This window comes from Falco biarmicus, chromosome Z (assembly GCF_023638135.1).
Source record: "Falco biarmicus isolate bFalBia1 chromosome Z, bFalBia1.pri, whole genome shotgun sequence".
In the NCBI taxonomy this organism is placed as follows: domain Eukaryota; kingdom Metazoa; phylum Chordata; class Aves; order Falconiformes; family Falconidae; genus Falco; species Falco biarmicus.
The window spans coordinates 50,232,152-50,251,606 of NC_079311.1; the positions used below are offsets into that span (position 1 = coordinate 50,232,152).

At 40.9% G+C, this 19,455-nt stretch overlaps 1 long non-coding RNA gene across 1 annotated transcript in view; it reads right to left on the minus strand.

Annotated features, from left to right (window-relative positions):
- Positions 1-4,625: 4,625 nt before the first annotated feature.
- The window catches only part of LOC130142891 (uncharacterized), a 35,144-nt gene continuing 20,314 nt past the window's right edge, over positions 4,626-19,455 (minus strand). Inside the window, exons 2-3 of the long non-coding RNA XR_008819561.1 lie at positions 8,162-8,253; positions 4,626-4,972 (exon numbers count right to left, since the gene is read on the minus strand). This is a non-coding gene — a long non-coding RNA (uncharacterized LOC130142891). The remainder of the gene's footprint in view (positions 4,973-8,161; positions 8,254-19,455) is intronic.

The window sequence follows — 19,455 nt, forward strand, 5'->3', positions numbered from 1 at the left end:
TACTACCTTAACCAGGTTGCCATGCATTCTTTTCCACGTTAGATTATTGTTAACTTAAAGAATTCCAGACTATGTATCATTGACTTTCTTCCCACAGTGAGCTTCTCTTACCATCAGTCCAATCAGTACCAGCATTCTTTTGATTTGTAAAATTTGATATAATGAAATTATATCTTGTACTCTGTTACATTTTAAACTTGTAGTGAGCATTCTTTTATAATTCATATGTATCATATATATATGTACATACATATATATATAAATCATGCACTATCAAGAATATGTAATTGCAGAGAAGTACCTGAGTTGTAGTCTTCTCCTGACTGTAGAACCCTGATGGCATGTAACACATGACATCCTAAAGCATGGCCAAATGGCAGGTCAATCAGCTGACACCAGGTCAGTCACAGAACCACAGAACGACTGTCTGAGATTGGAAGGGATTTCTGGAAGTCATCTTGTCCAACACCCTTGCTCAAGCAGGGCCACCTAGAGCCAGTTGCCCAGGACCATGTCTGCACAGCTTTTGATTATCTCCAAGGATGGAGACTGCACAACCTCTCTGGGCAACCTGTGCCAGTGATCAGACACCCTCACAGAGGGAAAGCATTTCCTGATGTTCAGAGAGAACCTCCTGTGTTTCAGTTTGTGCCCATTGACCCTTGTCCTGTGACTGGGCACCACTGAGAAGAGCCTGGTTCTGTCCTTTTTGCACCCTCCCTTCATGTATTTATATAGATTGATGAGATCTCCCCTGAGCCTTCTCTTCTGTAGGCTAAACACATTCAAGATCTTTCAGCCTTTCCTCATTGGAGAGGTGCTCCGGTCCATTCATCATCTTTGTACGATGTATGCCCATGTCTGTCTCTTACAGGAAGTCCAGAACTGGGCACAGGACTCCAGGTGTGGCCTCACCAGTGCTGAGCAGAGAGGGAGGATCTCCTCCCTCAACCTGCTGGCAACACTCCTAACGCAGCCCAGGAAACCATTTGCCGCCTTGCTCAGAGGAGCACATTGCTGGTTCATGCTCAAGCTTGTTTTCACCAGGACCCCAGGGTCCTTTCATGCAAAGCTGCTTTCAAGCTGGGCAGCTCCCATGATACATTGGTGCATGGACCCCAATGCATACTGGTGCAGTCATCCTCAATAACAAATCTTTCCTGGTAATTTTAAATAAACTGTGCTTCTTTTCTACTGCAAGGGACAATCACAACAGAAAAAAAATCTTTTTTTGAAAAACATTACCCCTTAGCTTTTCTGACATCACTACACCTAAGGCAGGAGAATGACCTTCAAAATCATTCTGCTGCCCTTTTGGAGAGGAAGGTGCTGATCTCTTCTCCCTGGTTTCCAGTGACAGGATGCGTGGGAATTGCTCCAAGCTGCATCAGGGGAGGTTCAGAGTAGATGCAAGAAAACAGTTCTTTACCAAGAGGATTGTCAAACACTGGAACAGGCTTCCTAGAAAGGTGGTTGATGACCCAAGACTGTCAGTGTTGAATAGGCATTTGGGCAATGCCCTTAATAACATTCTTCAATTTTTGGTCAGCCCTGAAGTGGTCAGGCAGTTGGACTACGTGATTATGTAGGTTCCTTCCAGCTGAACCACTCTGTTCTGGTCTGTTCTGTTCTGGTCTATTCTGGTCTGGTCTGGTCTAGTCTGGTCTATTGTACTCCTATTCTACTCTATTCTATTCTATTCTATTCTATTCTATTCTATTCTATTCTATTCTATTCTATTCTATTCTATTCTATTCTATTCTATTCTATTCTATTCTATTCTACTCTATTCTATTCTATTCTATTCTACTCTACTCTATTCTATTTTACTCTATTCTATTCTATTCTATTCTATTCTATTCTATTCTATTCTACTCTATTCTATTCTACTCTATTCTATTCTATTTTACTCTATTCTATTCTATTCTACTCTATTCTATTCTATTCTATTCTATTCTATTCTATTCTATTCTATTCTATTCTACTCTATTCTACTCTATTCTATTCTATTCTATTCTATTCTATTCTATTCTATTCTATTCTATTCTATTCTGTTCTATTCTGTTCTGTTCTGTTCTGTTCTGTTCTGTTCTGTTCTGTTCTGTTCATCCTATCCTATCCTATCCCATCCCATCCTATCCCATTCCATTCCCCATAACTCTGACTTTTTAATGCTTTGCAATAGAAACAACAGTTTAATAAAATTGTTCTTCTACATGCTAACAAGTGTACAGAGACACTTGATGTAACAAAGACATCACTGAAACCCAGTTCTGCTTAGGTGACAACTGTCATTGGATCATGGTTACATTCCATGATGAGAATGGCTTGATAATAGAAATGGAAGTTCAATCTGAAGGTAAAACAGAATCTGGGATGAGTAGCTGAAAATGTGGGATGAATGAATGCTGCATAAATTCATCAGAATGTACTGTGATGTGGCAATTGAAAGGAATGTAGTTTGTCAGACTATCCAAGCAAAAGATCATAGTTATTTATAGTTATTTTACAGTGTTCATTAAGTGTACTGCTAGAATCAGCATTTTCCACTGGAAGTATTTTTTTTTTTTGTCTTTTGCATGAAGATCTATTTATGTATTTGGTGAATTATTTCATAAATTGTATTTTCCTTGCAGAAATACTCAGCATGGACATCTGCAAACTGAGAAGAAAGAACAATGATGTAGGCCAAAAATATTTTAAAAATGTAAGCTGTAAACACTATACTATGTTTGTTTGGAACACGAAATGAAAATAGACTGGTCAAATAGTAACTGAGAGCAACATTTGCAGCTGCTAGAGGTAACAGGAGTAGAGGAGGTTTGAACATTGATAGTTCTTAACTTGAACTGTGTATGAAAGAGAATATAATCTGTATCAAGGAAATCTTGGATTTTTCTTATTTAACCATGAAGGATGGTGTACAGTTTCACATTTTCTTCTCTGGATTTGGATGGTCTAAGTTTCACTGTTTTCTCTCTCAGTTCAAAATATTACAAAGCTTGAGATTATTGTACAGAATTTCATTTCCTCCATCATGGTTTGACAATGAAATTATAGGGATGGAGTAGACTTTGGTAATAACACCTCTCATCAGCACTATATATTAGTACCAAGAAATGGTTGAAGTTTTAAATACAATGTATTGTCATGGAAGTAAATTAACACTATTGAAGGCAAAGATAACATCCCACAGGAATCTGTGCATGCCATATACAGTATAGCTCCCAGAATGATTTTCCATGCATCTGTCTGACACGCTTTCTACTTCTGAAACATGTATAACTGAAAAGGAAGTCAGAAAAATGTATTAGTCTATATGATTTCTAAGCAATAATTCCTAACACTTTATATAGAGTGCTACCAATACGGTAAATTCTCCTGCCTTTGATGTCTGTATTTGGACTTCATCTCAGAACATAGCATTTTAAGAACTCGTATCTACATAATCTGTTGCTTATTTACTGTAAAAAAACCCTATTAAATACTTTTCCTTTCCCAGTGGATGATTCTGTAGCAACACCCTAGATTGGCATGCCAAGGCATAGAGGGCAATCAACTGCCACAACTAGAACTTCTGTATCAAGCATTAATACACAGCATTTTACAACAGCAGCTTTTAGTCCTGGTGCCTGTATTTTATTCATGTGTATATAGATCAGTTCTACACCCAATATTATTTTTCTTGGCATGTAGCTGGCATATAGCTTATTTCTTTCACATTACTTTGAATGTATTGTATATTTGTCCTTTGCTATTATGAGTGAGCCAGGTATTTTCATGTCTCGACACAGATATGTAAATGGAATGTCATTGTATTAAATCGGTTAGAAAACTGATTCTGATCTTTGAAAACAGAACTTGAGACACAGGCATGTATGTATTTGAGGACATTAAATTTACTGCACAGGCTCCCAGCACTTGCTGATAGACACAGTTAATCTGTGTTTCTTATTCCATGCCCCAATTCTGAAAAGCACTTAATCAAAGTGCTTGATCTTAAGAAGTAAGTTTTTTCCTGTCTTAATTAGACATAAATAAGAAATATTTAAGTTTTTTTCCTGTCTCTTAAACAAAAAGAGGTGTTTTCTCAAATCAGTGTCCCATTTCATCAAAATAACAATATTCCCTAAACCCCCCAAAATAAGCTAAAAGTTTGTCAGTCTAGGTTTTCTGCTGGAACTCAGCAGATGACTTTGTATAAAAAATGGATCTCTTCTAGGAAGCTTTAGGAAAACAGCACGAAGCAGCTGCCAACAAGCCCTATCAGCCATCCTTTAGCACTAAGAACAGGAAGGAAAATAATCACCTGCCTCAGTTTAAAGTGAAAGACAGTGTGGCCCAAATAAGAAAGATTTTTCTGGACCAGATTAATAATCATCTAGGACTAATCTAAAGCTGCTCAGGAAATAACTCCATCATCAGCCTTTGTATATTTCAGAACCCATCTTTTAAAATGAGACTATTTTGTACTGTCATATAATTTTTCTCTTGTATGCAACAGTCTGTTTCATCATAACAAACAGAGGAGAAATTCTGTCTTATCAGGACAGGATTTTATTTTATTGTACATACGTTTGCATGCCATGCTAATAATCACAGCTGTCATTTGTTATGTGATTACACTCAATATGAAACAGAATCTCTTTTTGTATGGTTCGGAGATGGACATTTAAAGGGCAGCTACAAAAAGGACAGAGGCTCTCTCTCCTCAAGGAGCCACACGGAGAAGACAAGGGACAGTGGGTACAAGTTGCACCGGCAGAGGTTTCATTTTGATATAAGAAAGAAATTTTTTGCAGTGAGAACAATTATTCAGTGGAACAACCTCCCCAGGGATGTGGTAGGGTCCCCATCACCACAGGTTTTCAAGATGCGATTGGACAGGATGCTCAATAATCCCATTCAGGCTCCATTTCCCACAAAGGGTTGATCTTTTGAGGTCACTTCCAACCTGGGCTGTTCTGTGAGTCTATGGTTAGAAAGAATTAACACAAACTTGTAACAAATTGCTAGAGAGTGGGTATGTCTTTCTTTGTATAATGACTAAGGTTTTATAAATTCAGAACTTGCACATGCTCTTATTTCAGTGCTGTCTTGAAAAGAACGTCATACACTGAAGGTGTCTCAACATCATTGTATAATTCGACATATGTCTGCCACTTGCACAGAAATTTTCCACAACCACAATATACCATTGATGCTGAGCTGTGACCCATAGCGCAGAAAGACTAATCTATAATTACAAAACTTGGTACACAACTAGAATTGACACAATGCTGCTTGTATCATAGTCTGATCTCTTCATACATGGACCTATTTATGCACTCCTAGTTTAAGGTCAAAATTACTTCCTAAATGACTAAAATAATTACCTAAGTACTGGTTCTATTTGTGTGAAATCCACTTGACTGCATTTAGTTTTATTGCTGAAGTTCAGTTTTTAGAACATAGGGAGCTGAAAAAAACCTGCCTTTTTTTACTTCCTTTCTTCAAAACTCTACTATGCATTTCTTTTTATTTAAAGTAAAAATTAAAAACCACTATCGTATATCCCATCAGGGCCCTGATGGCACTGACAGGGCTTACCAGCCCTGCCAAGCCTCCCCAGGGCCCAGGACCCCATGTCAGCCTCCAGGGCCGCCAGCCCCTGCCCCAGCCATGCCATAGCAGAGCCAGTCTCCAGCTGCCCCCGTGCCTGGCCGCTGGGCCAGTATCACAGCCTGGCTCTGCCCATCCCGGTCCCTGCCAGATGCCAAATGCCCAGGAATGGGGCTGCCTCTGCCTGCTCCCTGCCCAGCTGCCCTGCTGCTGGCTGGGGCGGTGGGACAGGCCCCGGCTGCCCAGCTGCCTCTGCGTGCCCAGGGAGCCTCTGTCCCTGCCTGCACCCTGACACCTTCTCCCTGCTAATTTTAAAGGATGCTTTGTAGTTTTTCCCTGTAAAATAAATAGAAAATGTCTACCATCATTTAGCTTACATGAATTAATTTTCATTCTGTTTTTTAAGGAAAAGAGAGAGATTCAACACAGAGTAATTTAAATGCTGTAGAGGGATTCTTAGAAAGCAAAACCATGGCATTTTGTTGGGCATGTGATGGAAATAAATCACTGCTTTCTGTTAAGGACCTTTCTGTATCACTTTGCTAACTACTTCCAGCTTCTCATCCTGCCTTGCAGTGCCATGAGGGCTTTGTGCATCCAGAAGGACAATGCAGGGCTGCTGTGACAGCAGTCTGAGCACACACTGCCCACAGATGCTCTCTGCTCAAGCGGCTTTCCACTGCTGCCGGGGCTGACGGCAGCCACTACAGTTATGCTGTTCTGTTGGGGTGGGGTTTTTTTGATACTGCATATCCTGTCATCACAAATAACATCACACTGCATCCAAGCCTCAAGAAGACAAAGTTCAGTCAGGAAGGTGAGAATGTAACAGTTCTCAGAACAATATTTTTAAAAAGAGTAAAATTGTGTTTGTTCATGTAGTACACAGTAAGCCAAAGCAAAGACCACGCTGCAAACAAAAGCAAAAGTTCATTATCAGGCCACAAACACACACATGTGGACACACTACAACCTTGTTATTTAAAAGGTTTTGGGAAGTCAAAAAAATAAATTATTCAGAGAATAAACCCCATTATTTATTCCTGGTTTTAAATACAGTTTTATCCTGTACATATTTGCCCTATAATCCCTGTTATAAGACTTCTATAATTGCTTGAACCATTCAAGATGCCTTTCACTAACAGATTAAATTTTGGGGAAGACCTGATTTCTGAGGAAAAGAATAGGAAGTACTACCTGCTTCCCACCCCCTTTGCCCCTCCCCCCTTTGCCCCCCCCAATAAATGTTATAACCTGTCTGCTGAGGAGCTCTAGGTATGTAGGGTTTGGGGTTTTTTGCAAACAGTGGCAATTCAGAAGCTTTCAGAAGCAGCCACAATTGACAAAGCTCCGTGGAGACTTCTTAGAGCTGACTGAAGTTAGACCTGTCTAACTAAGTAGCTAACTGACTTTTCAGACCTGACAAGTACGTCAATAAAGAGTACATTCAAGTCTTCTGCCAAGCAACACTTTTCATTCTGTATTTCTAGAGCTGGACACTGAAGCTGAATGCTGGATGTCTGTCCTATGCTTTCAGATGCTTATCCCTGCATAAGCCAGACAAAGACAAGTGGTCAAAATGGAACCCACTATAAGGAAGATGAAAAGAAAATAGCATTACAGAAGCCAGACAGAAAACAAGCTGAAGAGAAAGAGGGTGTGGTGGGCATATGCACTCTGGAAGAAGACATCAGTCAGAGATGCAAAGGAGTTGCTTTCTAAGGTAGGTAGGCAGCAGCAGAGAAGACAGAAGCCTACAGATGAAGAGATAGGCAGCTGTTTAGAGGCACGCATAAAAGGGGAATGAATAAAACTCAAAGCCAGAATGAGTAGGATTAGATGAAAGCAAAAAGAAGCAGGATCTAGTAGACTATAGAGAAGAGTGTCTGCAAAAAACCTGGTATTTCTGTGCCCTTTGTCTTTGCTTCTTTCTGTCTGCTGTAAATAGCTTGAAACCTGTTAGCAAATAAAAAATAATAAAAAAATGAAAAATTCCAGCCCTATAAAAAGTGCTGTTCCTTGTGCAGAATAACAAGATACTCATGGGACAATAATTCTAGTGTTAGGTCTGTGGTGTGCATCTACTGGGCCAAAGATTGCTGATGGCACAACTCATGTTCCATCTGATGGATTTTTCTTCTGGCAGATGTAGGCTTTCAGAACTGCTACATGAAAGTAGCTCAAGTTATCCCCCATTAAAACAGCATTGTCTGCAAAGTTAAGTACTTACAAATTATGAAAAAAGGAGAACTTTCCTTCTGCAGTCTGAATTCAGTATCTCACAGCATCCATGTTACAATGCAAACTGCATTCCAACTGAATGGGTTATTTTTTCTCCAAAATCTTGATTCATTCAGTGAACAGGATTGACAATGGTCAAGGTGTTAAACAGAGTTGTGCTCTTAAGCAGGCTGCTGCCGGTGCAATCTGTCTTTCAGATAACACAGAATTGGGAATGGGATGAAGAAGCAGTATGGAGGACTCCTCCAGTCTTGGCCTCATCCCCTTCTATTTCTACTTTTCCTATCATAGTCACTCTTCTGACCTGTTTCTTTCTTACCTCTTTCCAGTTCTGCTCACCCTCAGCACCCAATTCCTTCTTCAGGCATTCAGTTACGGCATGACATGTCTAGTCTCAAAAACAGGATAATTCTGTTAAAAAATGAAAATGTCTACTTTGAAGTAATAGAAAATACCATTCTACAGTATATAAGCTTTTAAAAGTTAAAACCAACTAAAATACTGTCAAGGTCTATTTTCTGACTGTCCTGGTTTCAGCTGGGATGGAGTTAACTTTCTTCCTAGTAGCTAGTACAGAGCTGGGGTTTGGCTCTGATGTGAGAACAATGTTGATAACGCACGGATGGTTTTGGTGGTTGCTGGGTGATGTTCATACCAAGTCAAGGACCTTTTGGTTTCTTGGGCCCTGCCAGCCAGAGGGCTGGAGGGGCATGGGAAGTGGGGAGGGGGCACAGCCAGGGCAGCTGACCTGAACCAGCCAAAGGGATATTCCATACCATGGGACATCATGCTTGGTATATACACTTGGGAGGTTAGCTGGGGCGGGGGGAATCGCTGCTGGGGGACTGGCTGGGCATCAGTCAGCGGGTGGTGAGCAGCTGTACTGTGCATCACTTGGTTTCCTTTCTCCCTTTTCCCTTGGATTTTAACCTTTTTAACCTTTCCAATATAACTGTTGTTATTATTACTATTACTATTATTGTTGTTGTTCTTACCTTTTTATTCTGTTTAGATTATTAAATTGTTCTTATCTCAACCCTCAAGTTTTACACTCCTTTCCAATTCTCCTCCCCATCCCTCTGGCTGGGGCGGAGTGAGCAATTGGCTGCGTGGTGCTTGGTTGCTGGCTGGGGTTAAACCACGACACTGACACACTTAGATGTATGTAGTTCTACCAGTCCTGCCAATAGTCGAAATACTTTACTGTTCTCCTTTTTTTTTTTTTTTGACTGCAGACATCTTGGTGTGAAGATGCTGTCATGCTCCATATTCTGCACCCCATTAATTGACACTATAAATTTTCAGTACTCATACTCATTAGTATTAGAAAGCAGACATATTCCTTATTCGTATGTTTAGTAAAGAATTTAACACTATTACAACAAAGTTAAGTCTTGGATTTTCTATTCTACAGAATTCATCAGTTCATACACCCTGGAATCATAAAAAAAAAATATGTTATGCTGAGACTAAAAATATTATGGTAGATGTGCAAACACGGCCTAAAAATCTAAGCCTCTGACTTTAAGCATAAACTATTAATTTCTACTTCTTGCTACTTTTAATGCTGGAATAACTTTATGCTGCAAAATATGATTAAAACCGATAGTCTCCTTTTCCTCTGTTTTTCATTAATTTATTTTACAAATATGCATTGCTTACTGCTGAGTTTGGTGAGATTGATTTTAGCAGGAATAAGAAAAAAGTACATGTTCATTCACTAGTCTTTGTAGTACTTATTTTCTGTCCAGTATCAACTTCCCAACTCAGAAACTGTGCTACATGTGGTGCAGGGCCAACGGGAGCCTCTCATACAGCAGTCTCATATTTATTTATGTCACCAATGCTGCTTCTTTAGAAGGCGGCATTAATACTTAGATATTCCTCATCAAAGAAGAATATAGCTCTGTGGCTGGTGTCATCGCCACAAATTTGGTGGTTTTTTTTATAACGGGATGGTCTGCCTGGAATCTGGCGTGCTGGCATCAGGTGGGATTCACCTTTTACAAAGGCAGAATAGAGGAGAGTTTGTGCTCCTGAGCTGGGGTGCACTCATTGACAGGGCTTTCAACTAGACTGGAGGGGGGCCAGGGATAGTATCAGGCTTGCCTGTGACAAGCTGTGGGAGGTTAGAGGGTTGGGGTGCTAGTGAGGGCCCTCAGCCTGTTGCTCTGGGACATGCTGTGTACACTGGAGCACATTTCCAGTCTTACAGGGACGAGCCAGGAGCTCCTGAGGCAATAGGAGCCAACAGGGAAACATCAGTGAAATACCTCAGAGGAATTAAGGTTCCTCTTGAAAGGTGATGTGGCCAACAGCCCAGCTGAAAGGCCTCTACACCAATGCACACAGCATGAGCGACAAACAGGAGTTGAAAGCCACCGTGCTGCTAGAAAGCCATGACCTACTTGCTGTTACTGAAACTTGCTGGGATGAACTGAAGACTGGAGTGCAGCTGTCGATGGCTACAGCCTGTTCAGAAGGGACAGGCAAGGAAGGAGGGGCAGCGGGGGTGCCCCCTACGTCAAGAAACAGGTGGATTGTGAAGAGCTGTCTCTGAAGAATAGCCACGAGCAAGTTGGAAGTCTATGGGTAAGAATTAGAGACCAAGGCAACAGAAGGAACCTTGTGGCTGGTGTTCAGTACAGGCTGCCCGATCAAGGGGAGGCTATTGGCACAGTCCTCTTACTCTAGCTACAGAAGACATAGGTCTTGCAGGCTCTCATCCTGCTGGGGGACTTCAACCACGCCAACACCTGCTGGAAAAGTAGCACCAGCGGCTGTAGGCAATCCTAGAGATTCCTGGATTGCATTGAGGACAACTTCTTAAACCAGGTAATATGCAGCCCTACCAGATGGGATGCGATACTGGACCTGATGGTCACCAACACAAGTGACCTAATCAGTGACATCAAGATTGGAGGCAGCCTGGACTGCAGTGATGATGCACTGGTGGAGTTCACACTCCTGAGGGATATGGGTCAGGCAAACAGTAAAGTCAGGAGCCTCAATTTTAGGAAAGCAAACTTCCAGTTGTTCAAGGAGTTAGTCAGTAGGACCCCCTGGGAAACTGCCCTCAGGGACAAGGGAGCAGAATAGATCTGGCAGATCTTTAAGGATGCTCTCCATAGAGCACAAAAGCTCTTGTTTCCTAGGTATAAGAGATCAGGAAGGGAAGGTAAGAGACCAGCATGGATGAGTTGAGACCTACTGGTCAAACTAAAGGGCAAGTAGGAAATGCACGGGCCAGTGGAAGCAGGGACAGGTATCCTGGGAAAAGCATAGGGATGCTGCCTGGTTCTGTAGGGATGGGGTGAGGAAGGCCAAGGTGTGGCTGGGGCTGACCTTGACAAGGAATGGAAAGAATTATAAGGGCTTCTATGTGTATGTCAGCCAGAAAATGAAGATCAGAGAATGTGTACTCCTCTGATGAACACAACTGGCAAACTGGTAATGACAGACAAGGAGAAGGCTGAGGTAGTCAACAGGTTTTTTTGCCTCAGTCTTCACTGGCAACCTTTCTTCCCACACCCTCGATTGGATGGACCTCAAGGCAGGGACTGGGGGAGCAAAGTACATCCCACTGTAAGAGAAGATCATGTTCATGACTACCTGAGGAATCTGAATATACCTAAGCCTATGGGACGTGATGAGATGCATCCCAGGCTCCTGAAGGAATTGGCTCATGTACTTGTCAAGCCACTCTTCATGATATTTGGAAAGTCATAGCAGTTAGGTGAAGTCCCTGATGACTGGAAGAAGGGAAACATTGCACCCATTTTTAAAATGGGTAGAACGGGGGACCCTAGGAACTACTGACCTGTCACTCTGTGCCTAGGCAGATCATGGGACAGATCCTCCTAGAAGCTATGCTAAGGCACATGGAGGACAGGAAGATAATTCAAGACAACCAGCATGGCTTCACCAAGGGCAAGTCTTGCCTGACCAACCTAATGGCCTTCTATGATGCAGTGACTATATCAGAGGACAAAGGAATTGCTACAGATGTCATCTATCTGGAATTCTGTAGGCCTTTGACACAGCCCCCACAATATTATTCTTTCTAAATTGGATAGACATGGATTTGATGGGTGGACTGTTTGGTGGATAAGAAATTGGCTGGATGGTTGCATCCAGAGGGTAGTGGTCAAATGGTGGTAAGTGTGTCCCTCAGGGGTCCATACCGGGACCAGTACTGTTTAATATCTTCATCAATGACATGGACAGTGGGAATGAATGCACGCTCAGCAGGTTTGCAGATGACACCCAGATGAGCGGTGGGTGTCATGCCAGGCATGTCCCCCATGCCTGAGGGAAGAGATGCCATCCAGAGGAACCTGGACAAGTTCAAGAAGTGGGCCCATGTGAACCTCATGAGGTTCAACAAGGACAAGTGCAGGCTCCTGCACCTGGGTCAGGGCAACCCACAGTATCAATATAGGCTAGGGGATGAGGAGACTGAGAGAAGCCCAGTGGAAAGGGACTTGGTACTGGTGGATGAAAAGCTGGACAGAGCTGGCAATGTGAACTTGCAATCCACAAAGACAACTGTATCCTGGGCTGCATCAAAAGAAGCATGACCAGCAGGTCAAGGGAGGCGATTCTCTCCCTCCACCCTGGTCTTATGAGACCCCCCCTGGAGTACTGCATTCAGCTCTGGGGCCCCCACATAAGGAGGACACAGACCTGCTGGAGTGAGTCCAGAGGAGGGTCATGAAGATGATCAGGGGGCTGGAGCACCTCTCCTGTGAAGACAGGCTGAGAGAGTTGGGGTTGTTCAGCCTGGAGAACAGAAGGCTCCCGCAGACCTTATAGCAGCCTTCCAGCACCTAAACGGGGCCTACAAGAAAGCTGGAGAGGGACTTTATACCAGGGTATGTAGTGATAGGACAAGGGGTAATGGCTTTAAACTGAAAGAGGGTTGATTTAGATCAGATACAAGGAAGAAATTCTTCACTGTAGGGGTGGCGAGACACTGGAACAGGTGGGCTAGAGAAGTCGTGGATGCCCCATCCCTGGAAATGTCCAAGGTCAGGCTAGACAGGGCTCTGAGCAGCCTGCTCTGGTTGGAGATGGCCCTGTTCATTGCAGGGGGGTTGACTAGATGAGAGGAGGTCCCTTCCAACCCAAACTGTTCTGTAATTCTATAAAATGGCCCCTGGATCAGCCTGAGAGCTAACCATTGTTCTTTGGAAGATTTAGCTCTGACTTTGGTGTATATGAAGCAGACAATATGCTAAACCCTGGAGAACGTTCTTTTAAGTATACAGAGTAATTAACAATGCCTCTTCTCAGGTGCTGTCTAGCATGTGGCTGTGTGACAAGAGGAAGGCAAGTGTGTTTTCAGCAGTGTGTCTCCTTGAGAGTGAAGGAGTTCCCCAGCTGTTCCAGCCCTAGCTCTACTAAAAGCAATCAAAAGACAACAGGCTTCATCCTGGTGTTCCCTGGCAACATAAGCAGCTGTTATGACACTCCCTCTTATTCTTTTTCTTCATGTGATGTGAAATAAAGAGGTTTTGCTAGGATACACCGAGAGCTAAAGCATGAAGGACTTATTGGAAGGGGTAAAATTTTTCAGTGGTTTCTGTTCCTTAGCACTAGCATTATTCCAAAATATAGGCCTATTCTAAATCTGAATTTTTTCAAGAAAACTATTGCATTTGGAGTAGACTCTAACTGAAATAGCTTTAAAAAACCCTCTTGCATGAATGCATGATGTCTATACAAATCTGCCTTACATAGGTAAGGCTGTTCTTCTCTAATAAAGAGCTGTAACAATATAATATCTGTCCACTTAAGGAGAGAAGGGCTGTAGTAATTTAACTGCATTGCTTAGTTACACCAAGAAGATGGAGAAGTTAGATCAAAAATGCCAACAGTACAGTGTCAGACACACAACAGAGCTACCACATCGCCAGCTGAAGGCTTAATTATTTTCTCTGTTTTGAAAACTAGCTCTTTTAATATGCTTTTGTACTAACACTGAAAATGTATTTTTTGCTTAGTTAAATAATAAGATTAAATGAAGGACAGAGAATTAACACCACCACCAGAATATTTAGGTCTCAAATGTGGTTTTGTTGATCTTATCTATGTAATCAGTGCCTGCCGAGATGGAGAGTTTACAGCTGTTGTGAGGTAATGTTTCCATCTCTTAGCAGCAATTTCTTCTCTAGGAATCTAAAGCATGAGCAGTAGATACCGATTTTTCAAAGTATCAGCCCTCAGAGATGATGAACCTTTCCTAAAGGGCATTACATTGATTAGAAAGCCTTTGTCTAGTGACTACATGTAGAGGTAGTATACACAGCTTCAATTTAAAATGTTTTTTAGTCTGTCAGCCTGTCAAATACGAGGTATGTGTGAAGATTTGCTTTCATTCAATTAAGTTTTTTGTATTTACTTGTACATATTTTTGTTGTTCAAATATTTCATCAGCTGTTCATTTAACCACAAGTAATAGTAGTACAGAGATAAAAAACCTGAACTATTTTATACAGTTTAACAGTGTGTAATGTCAAGTGGCAATAGCAATGTAGTATTTACTTCTCTAGCTCCTAGTAACAACTCTTCTCAAAGTTCATGTTTTACTGACAGGATTAATTCTGTTAATTATGCTTCCAAAACCTTGAGGAAGTCTGGGGAGAAAAAGGCCATTTTAATAAAAAGCCCCTTGAAAGTTAAGGAAATAATTGCTCCTCCATTCTTAGTATACAGTTCATAAACAGATAAAACTCCTTCCATACCACAAATCCCAGGAAATGCCTTCAATCTATGATAACTTCCACATTTGTGCGAAGTATCAACAAATCACAATGCTATGCTATTTGCTATTATTCATAAGCTTAGGTGTGAAATTCTTTAAAATCTTCAGAAATTACTATAACCAGTTTGCACCGAAAGTCTTTATTTGGGATAAAAGCTAAGAATCACACAATGACAGAATGGTTGTTGAGGTTGGCAGGGAGCTCTGGAGGTCATCTGGCCTAGGTGACCACAGTTTTTGACTATATCCAAGGATGGAGACTGCACAACCTCTCTGGGCAACCTGTGCCAGTGATCAGACACCCTCACAGAGGGAAAGCATTTCCTGATGTTCAGAGAGAACCTCCTGTGTTTCAGTTTGTGCCCATTGACCCTTGTCCTGTGACTGGGCACCACTGAAAAGAGCCTGGTTCTGTTCTCTTTGTACCCTCCCTTCACGTATTTGTACACATTGATGAGATCCTGTCCTGGTTTTAGAGGGTACAGAGTTAATTTCCTTCTATAGTAGCTGGTGCAGTGCTGTGTTCTGGATTTGGTGTGAGAACAATGTTGATGGCACATGGATGTTTTCAGTTATTGCTAAGTAGTGTTTATACTAAGTTACAGACTTTTCAGTTTCTCCAGCCTTGCCAAGGAGAAGGCTGGAGGAGCACAAGAAGCTGAGAGGGGACACAGGACAGCTGACCCGAACTAGCCACAGAGATGTTCCATACTATAGAATGTCACGCTCAGTATATAAACTGGGGTGAGGGTGGGGTTGGCTGGGGGCACTGATCGCTGCTGGGGACTGGCTGGGCATCGGTCAGCGGGTGGTGAGTGGTTGTACTGTATATCACTTGTCTTCTTTTCTCCCTTCCCTTTGGATTTTGTTCCTCTCCCCTTCTTCCTCCTTTTTGTTATAATAATTACTATTATTGTCTTCATTTTGGTTTATGTTATTTAAATTATGAAATTGTTCCTATCTCAACCCTTAGAATTTTACATTCCTTCCTAATTCTCCTCCCCATTCCTCTTGTGGGGGGAGGAGTGGGCAAGCGGCTGCATGGTACTTGGTTGCTGGTTGGGGTTAAACCACGACAGATCCCTCCCTGAACCTTCTCCTCTCCAGGCTGAACAGACCAAGTTGTCTCAGCCTTTCCTCATAGGGGAGCTGCCATAGTGCCATCCTGATCTTAGTGACCCTTTGCTGGATCCTCTCAAGTATCTGCATGTCTGTCTTTTACTGGGGAGCCCAGAACTGGACACAGGACTCCAGGTGTGGCCTCACTGACTGAGCAGAGGGGGAGGATCTCCTCCCTCAACCTGCTGGCAGCACTCCTCCTAACGCAGCCCAGGAAACCATTTGCCTTCTGTGCTGCAAGGGCAAATTGTGTGAACAAAAAATTGTGTGAATACCAGTAAATTATTGTCTTGAATAAAACCATTTTAAAGTCTTCAAAGTCCTGAAGAAGCTGATTGTCATCGTTTTGAGAGATCCTGTGCCTGTTTTAACTACTACTAATCTCCTTTTTTAGTAAAACTGAGCATCATACAGTCTAATGTCTATATTAGTATTTTAAGATACTAGTACATATATAACATACCGCATCCTGATACACCTGTCAGGACAGGATGTTTACAGATTGTTAAGCTAAAGGCAGCATACAGCAGGGGCAATTTTTAAAAACTGTTTTGATGCTGGACAACCATTGAAATCCTGGGAAAACATGCCAGAAGACCTTTAAAAACTGCAAGTTACCTTCTTTAAAGTCACTCAGAGTCACCAGTAAAATGGAATACAGATCCCAAACCTTTTAAAACTCTGGTTAGCAACACAGCAACAGGCTTAGCCTCACTACCATAAGAGATAAAACCCTTCTCTCCCTCTGTAACCCACCTGCTGACAATTGCTCACAAAAAGCTTCCAGCGGGAAGCTCTTCATTAAGAAATGGAAAACTGACCCAGCATTAGATAAGCAAGTAGGAAGTCATTATATACATTTATAATGGCTTCAAAAAGGATTGAGAAACAGTTAATGAAGTTTTGCAGATAGAAATACAATGTGTTCTTCATATAAACACTGAAGAAGATAAACTACAGCTACAATAAATTACTAATATGCTATTCTCTAACAATTAACCAGTTCTAGGTTTCTTGCTGATCAAGGTCCTTTTCTCCCACTTACAGATTTACAATTAAATCATAATTAATACAATATTTTCAATCTTCTTACAAGTCCACACTGTATGTCTGTCCTTCATGGGCTTCCCCAGGGCAAAGATTCTTAACTAAAGCATGCTTTAGAAATATATAGCTGATTTCTTCTTAGCTTATTGTTCTACCCCAAGAAACCTTATAACCTCCCAAAATTGTGACTCCCTTGATTTTACCTTAAATTGACAGCAATTGTTCAACATTCCTAACTGAAGACTTTGGAGAGAGATTGGTTGATGCACCAGCCATTCCTTCTCAATATTCGATTTCATCTTTCTGGGCAGTTCATAAACAGAGTTTATTTGAGACACAGTGGATAAACTCAGTAAAGGACTTCAAATGCAAAAGTATTCAAAAGAAAAGGAAGATCTCTTCCTACCCGTTAGTACAGCAATTCCAGAGCAGATGCCTCTTTTGTAGTAGTGGTTGAAAAGTGCTCCAATTTTATAAAACAAATTTAAAAAGCAAAACTGTAATGCACAATCTGAGCAAGTCATGAGAAAAGTCTAGGGAAATGTCACAGAGATTATGTTAATATTTTTCTGTACTTTGTTCAGATTTCACACATAAGTTAAACAACGTTTAGTTAATATTTGGACATGAATAATAGAAATAAAAATCGTTAAAACACTGAGAACAGAAAAATGAAAACATGTAATTTCATTTTACTTAGGTTTGACATAGTAATCTGGAATTAAAAAGTATAAAATACATTAAAATAATCTGCAATATGCTTGAAATACAGGAGAGAAATACTCAAAACTAAGAGCTTTTCTAGATAAATTGCTAAACAGTTCAGTGCCTATCACAATGGCTGCCATTCTATTTCCAGCCCTTATCAGAGTAAAGATGCTTAAGTTCATACCTTATCTGTGTGTTGGAAAGAAATACATTATTTTGCGTATTATTGCATAGAAATGAGTCAACTATACAGTGTTGGTCTTTAAAACTCCTCCCTTTTTGTAGGGAGTATTCTACCTTACAGATGAATCACATAAACAGCATTACATATCTCTCCATCTATGACTTCAATTTTAAAACCAAAGCAAAACAGCTGCTCCTTCGGCACGGCAGGAGGAATGTGAATATGTTTCACTGCTTTATTTTTTTCTTAACTGTTAGGGTATGGGTAAAGCTAGTCTATCTTTCATTTACAGAGTGAAATATATGATCTCATAGAAGAATTCCATCTACCTAACATTAACTCATGAACTGTAAAGGCTGGTAAAAAAAAAAGGTAATGCAAAATTTAAAAACAAACAAAAGGAAACATTATACATGCTGCTTCTTTATTTCTGGCAGGAAAATAGATAAATACACATACAGTTTTCTGTTTTGAAGTCTGATTCGGACAGAATTCTCACTGCCATATTTATCATAGAGAAAACCTTGTATTTACAGGAACAATTGAAATGCTGGATGGAAAAGGATTTCTGAACTTCTTTAGCAACAGTCTTCTCTCACCAGCTGAAACTGCTGGTCACCTTCAGGGAAGAAGGCAGCAAATAACATTGCCTGAACAAAGAGAATTTGTGTGTCAAAAGGCTTTTGCTTCTACAGTTATCAAGACTGCAGGTCGTATTTTTAATATTGGTGCTCAGTCCACTTGGTGCTTGGAGTAGCGAGTTCTTCATACATTTTGTAATGAACCAGAAAACAATTACACAAAAAGAATCTGACTGTGACACAGTGAGTGTTCAGTCTCTAGTAAAGCAGCTAGAACACTCAGTGCACATTCAGAGAGGTGGTGTAGAGGACTAAGTTTTGTGTGCAAGCGTGGCATGAGAAAACTTCAGAGGACATGATGGAGGAAGAAATATTTGTTATACAAATATTAATCCTAGGAGTATTCCTATTTGTGATCAAAACATGGTTTTTAACATATTTTATCGTCTTCTGTGGAGAGCTACTCCAGCTCATGCCAGAAGAGGGGGGTCTTCTCTTTCACCGCAAGTATATGGGCGCAGTAACTGTTTGTCTTGGGTTGGACTACCCTTCTTTTCACAGTTCAGACTGAACCTTTTTTTAAAAAGTTCGTTCCTGATGCAATTTATAAATGAAAGCACCTTCACTAAGTCTGTGTTTATACATGTATACAGTATGCTTTTTCATGACAACCTTGAAAAGCCAGTACCAGCCTCAAATTCCTTAAAAACTATCCTGTATTAGACCTGATGCTCTGATTATGATGGGGACATAAGAGGAACTGGGAAAGTAAGAAATTAAGGACATATTTTGATAGTGAGACAATAGAGTTACTCGTAGGTTCTTAAGGCTATCTTATTAGGTTCTATATTTAATTCTGATTTTTTTGATGTTGCATAATTAATACCACCTTTGCTATAATCCTCTTACAATTATGCTGTGTGGCAGGGCTGAGGAATGTCTGACTTTTTCTGTCTAGACTTTAGGGGGAAATATGTTTTTGGGAAGCATTTTTGAATGAAAAGGAAGACGCACAACTTGTACTTTTTTTCTTACAGTAGCAAGGAAAGACATCTAGAGATGCAATAAAAAAGAGTGATAGAATGAATGGAAAGCAGGAAGATACAGTGTAGTTAATGCAGTATTATTTTTAATAATCCTAAAGAGGAGGAAAGAAATATCTAAAGTGTCTGATTTTAAAAGCCGTTCCAGTACTATCGCAGAGGCTC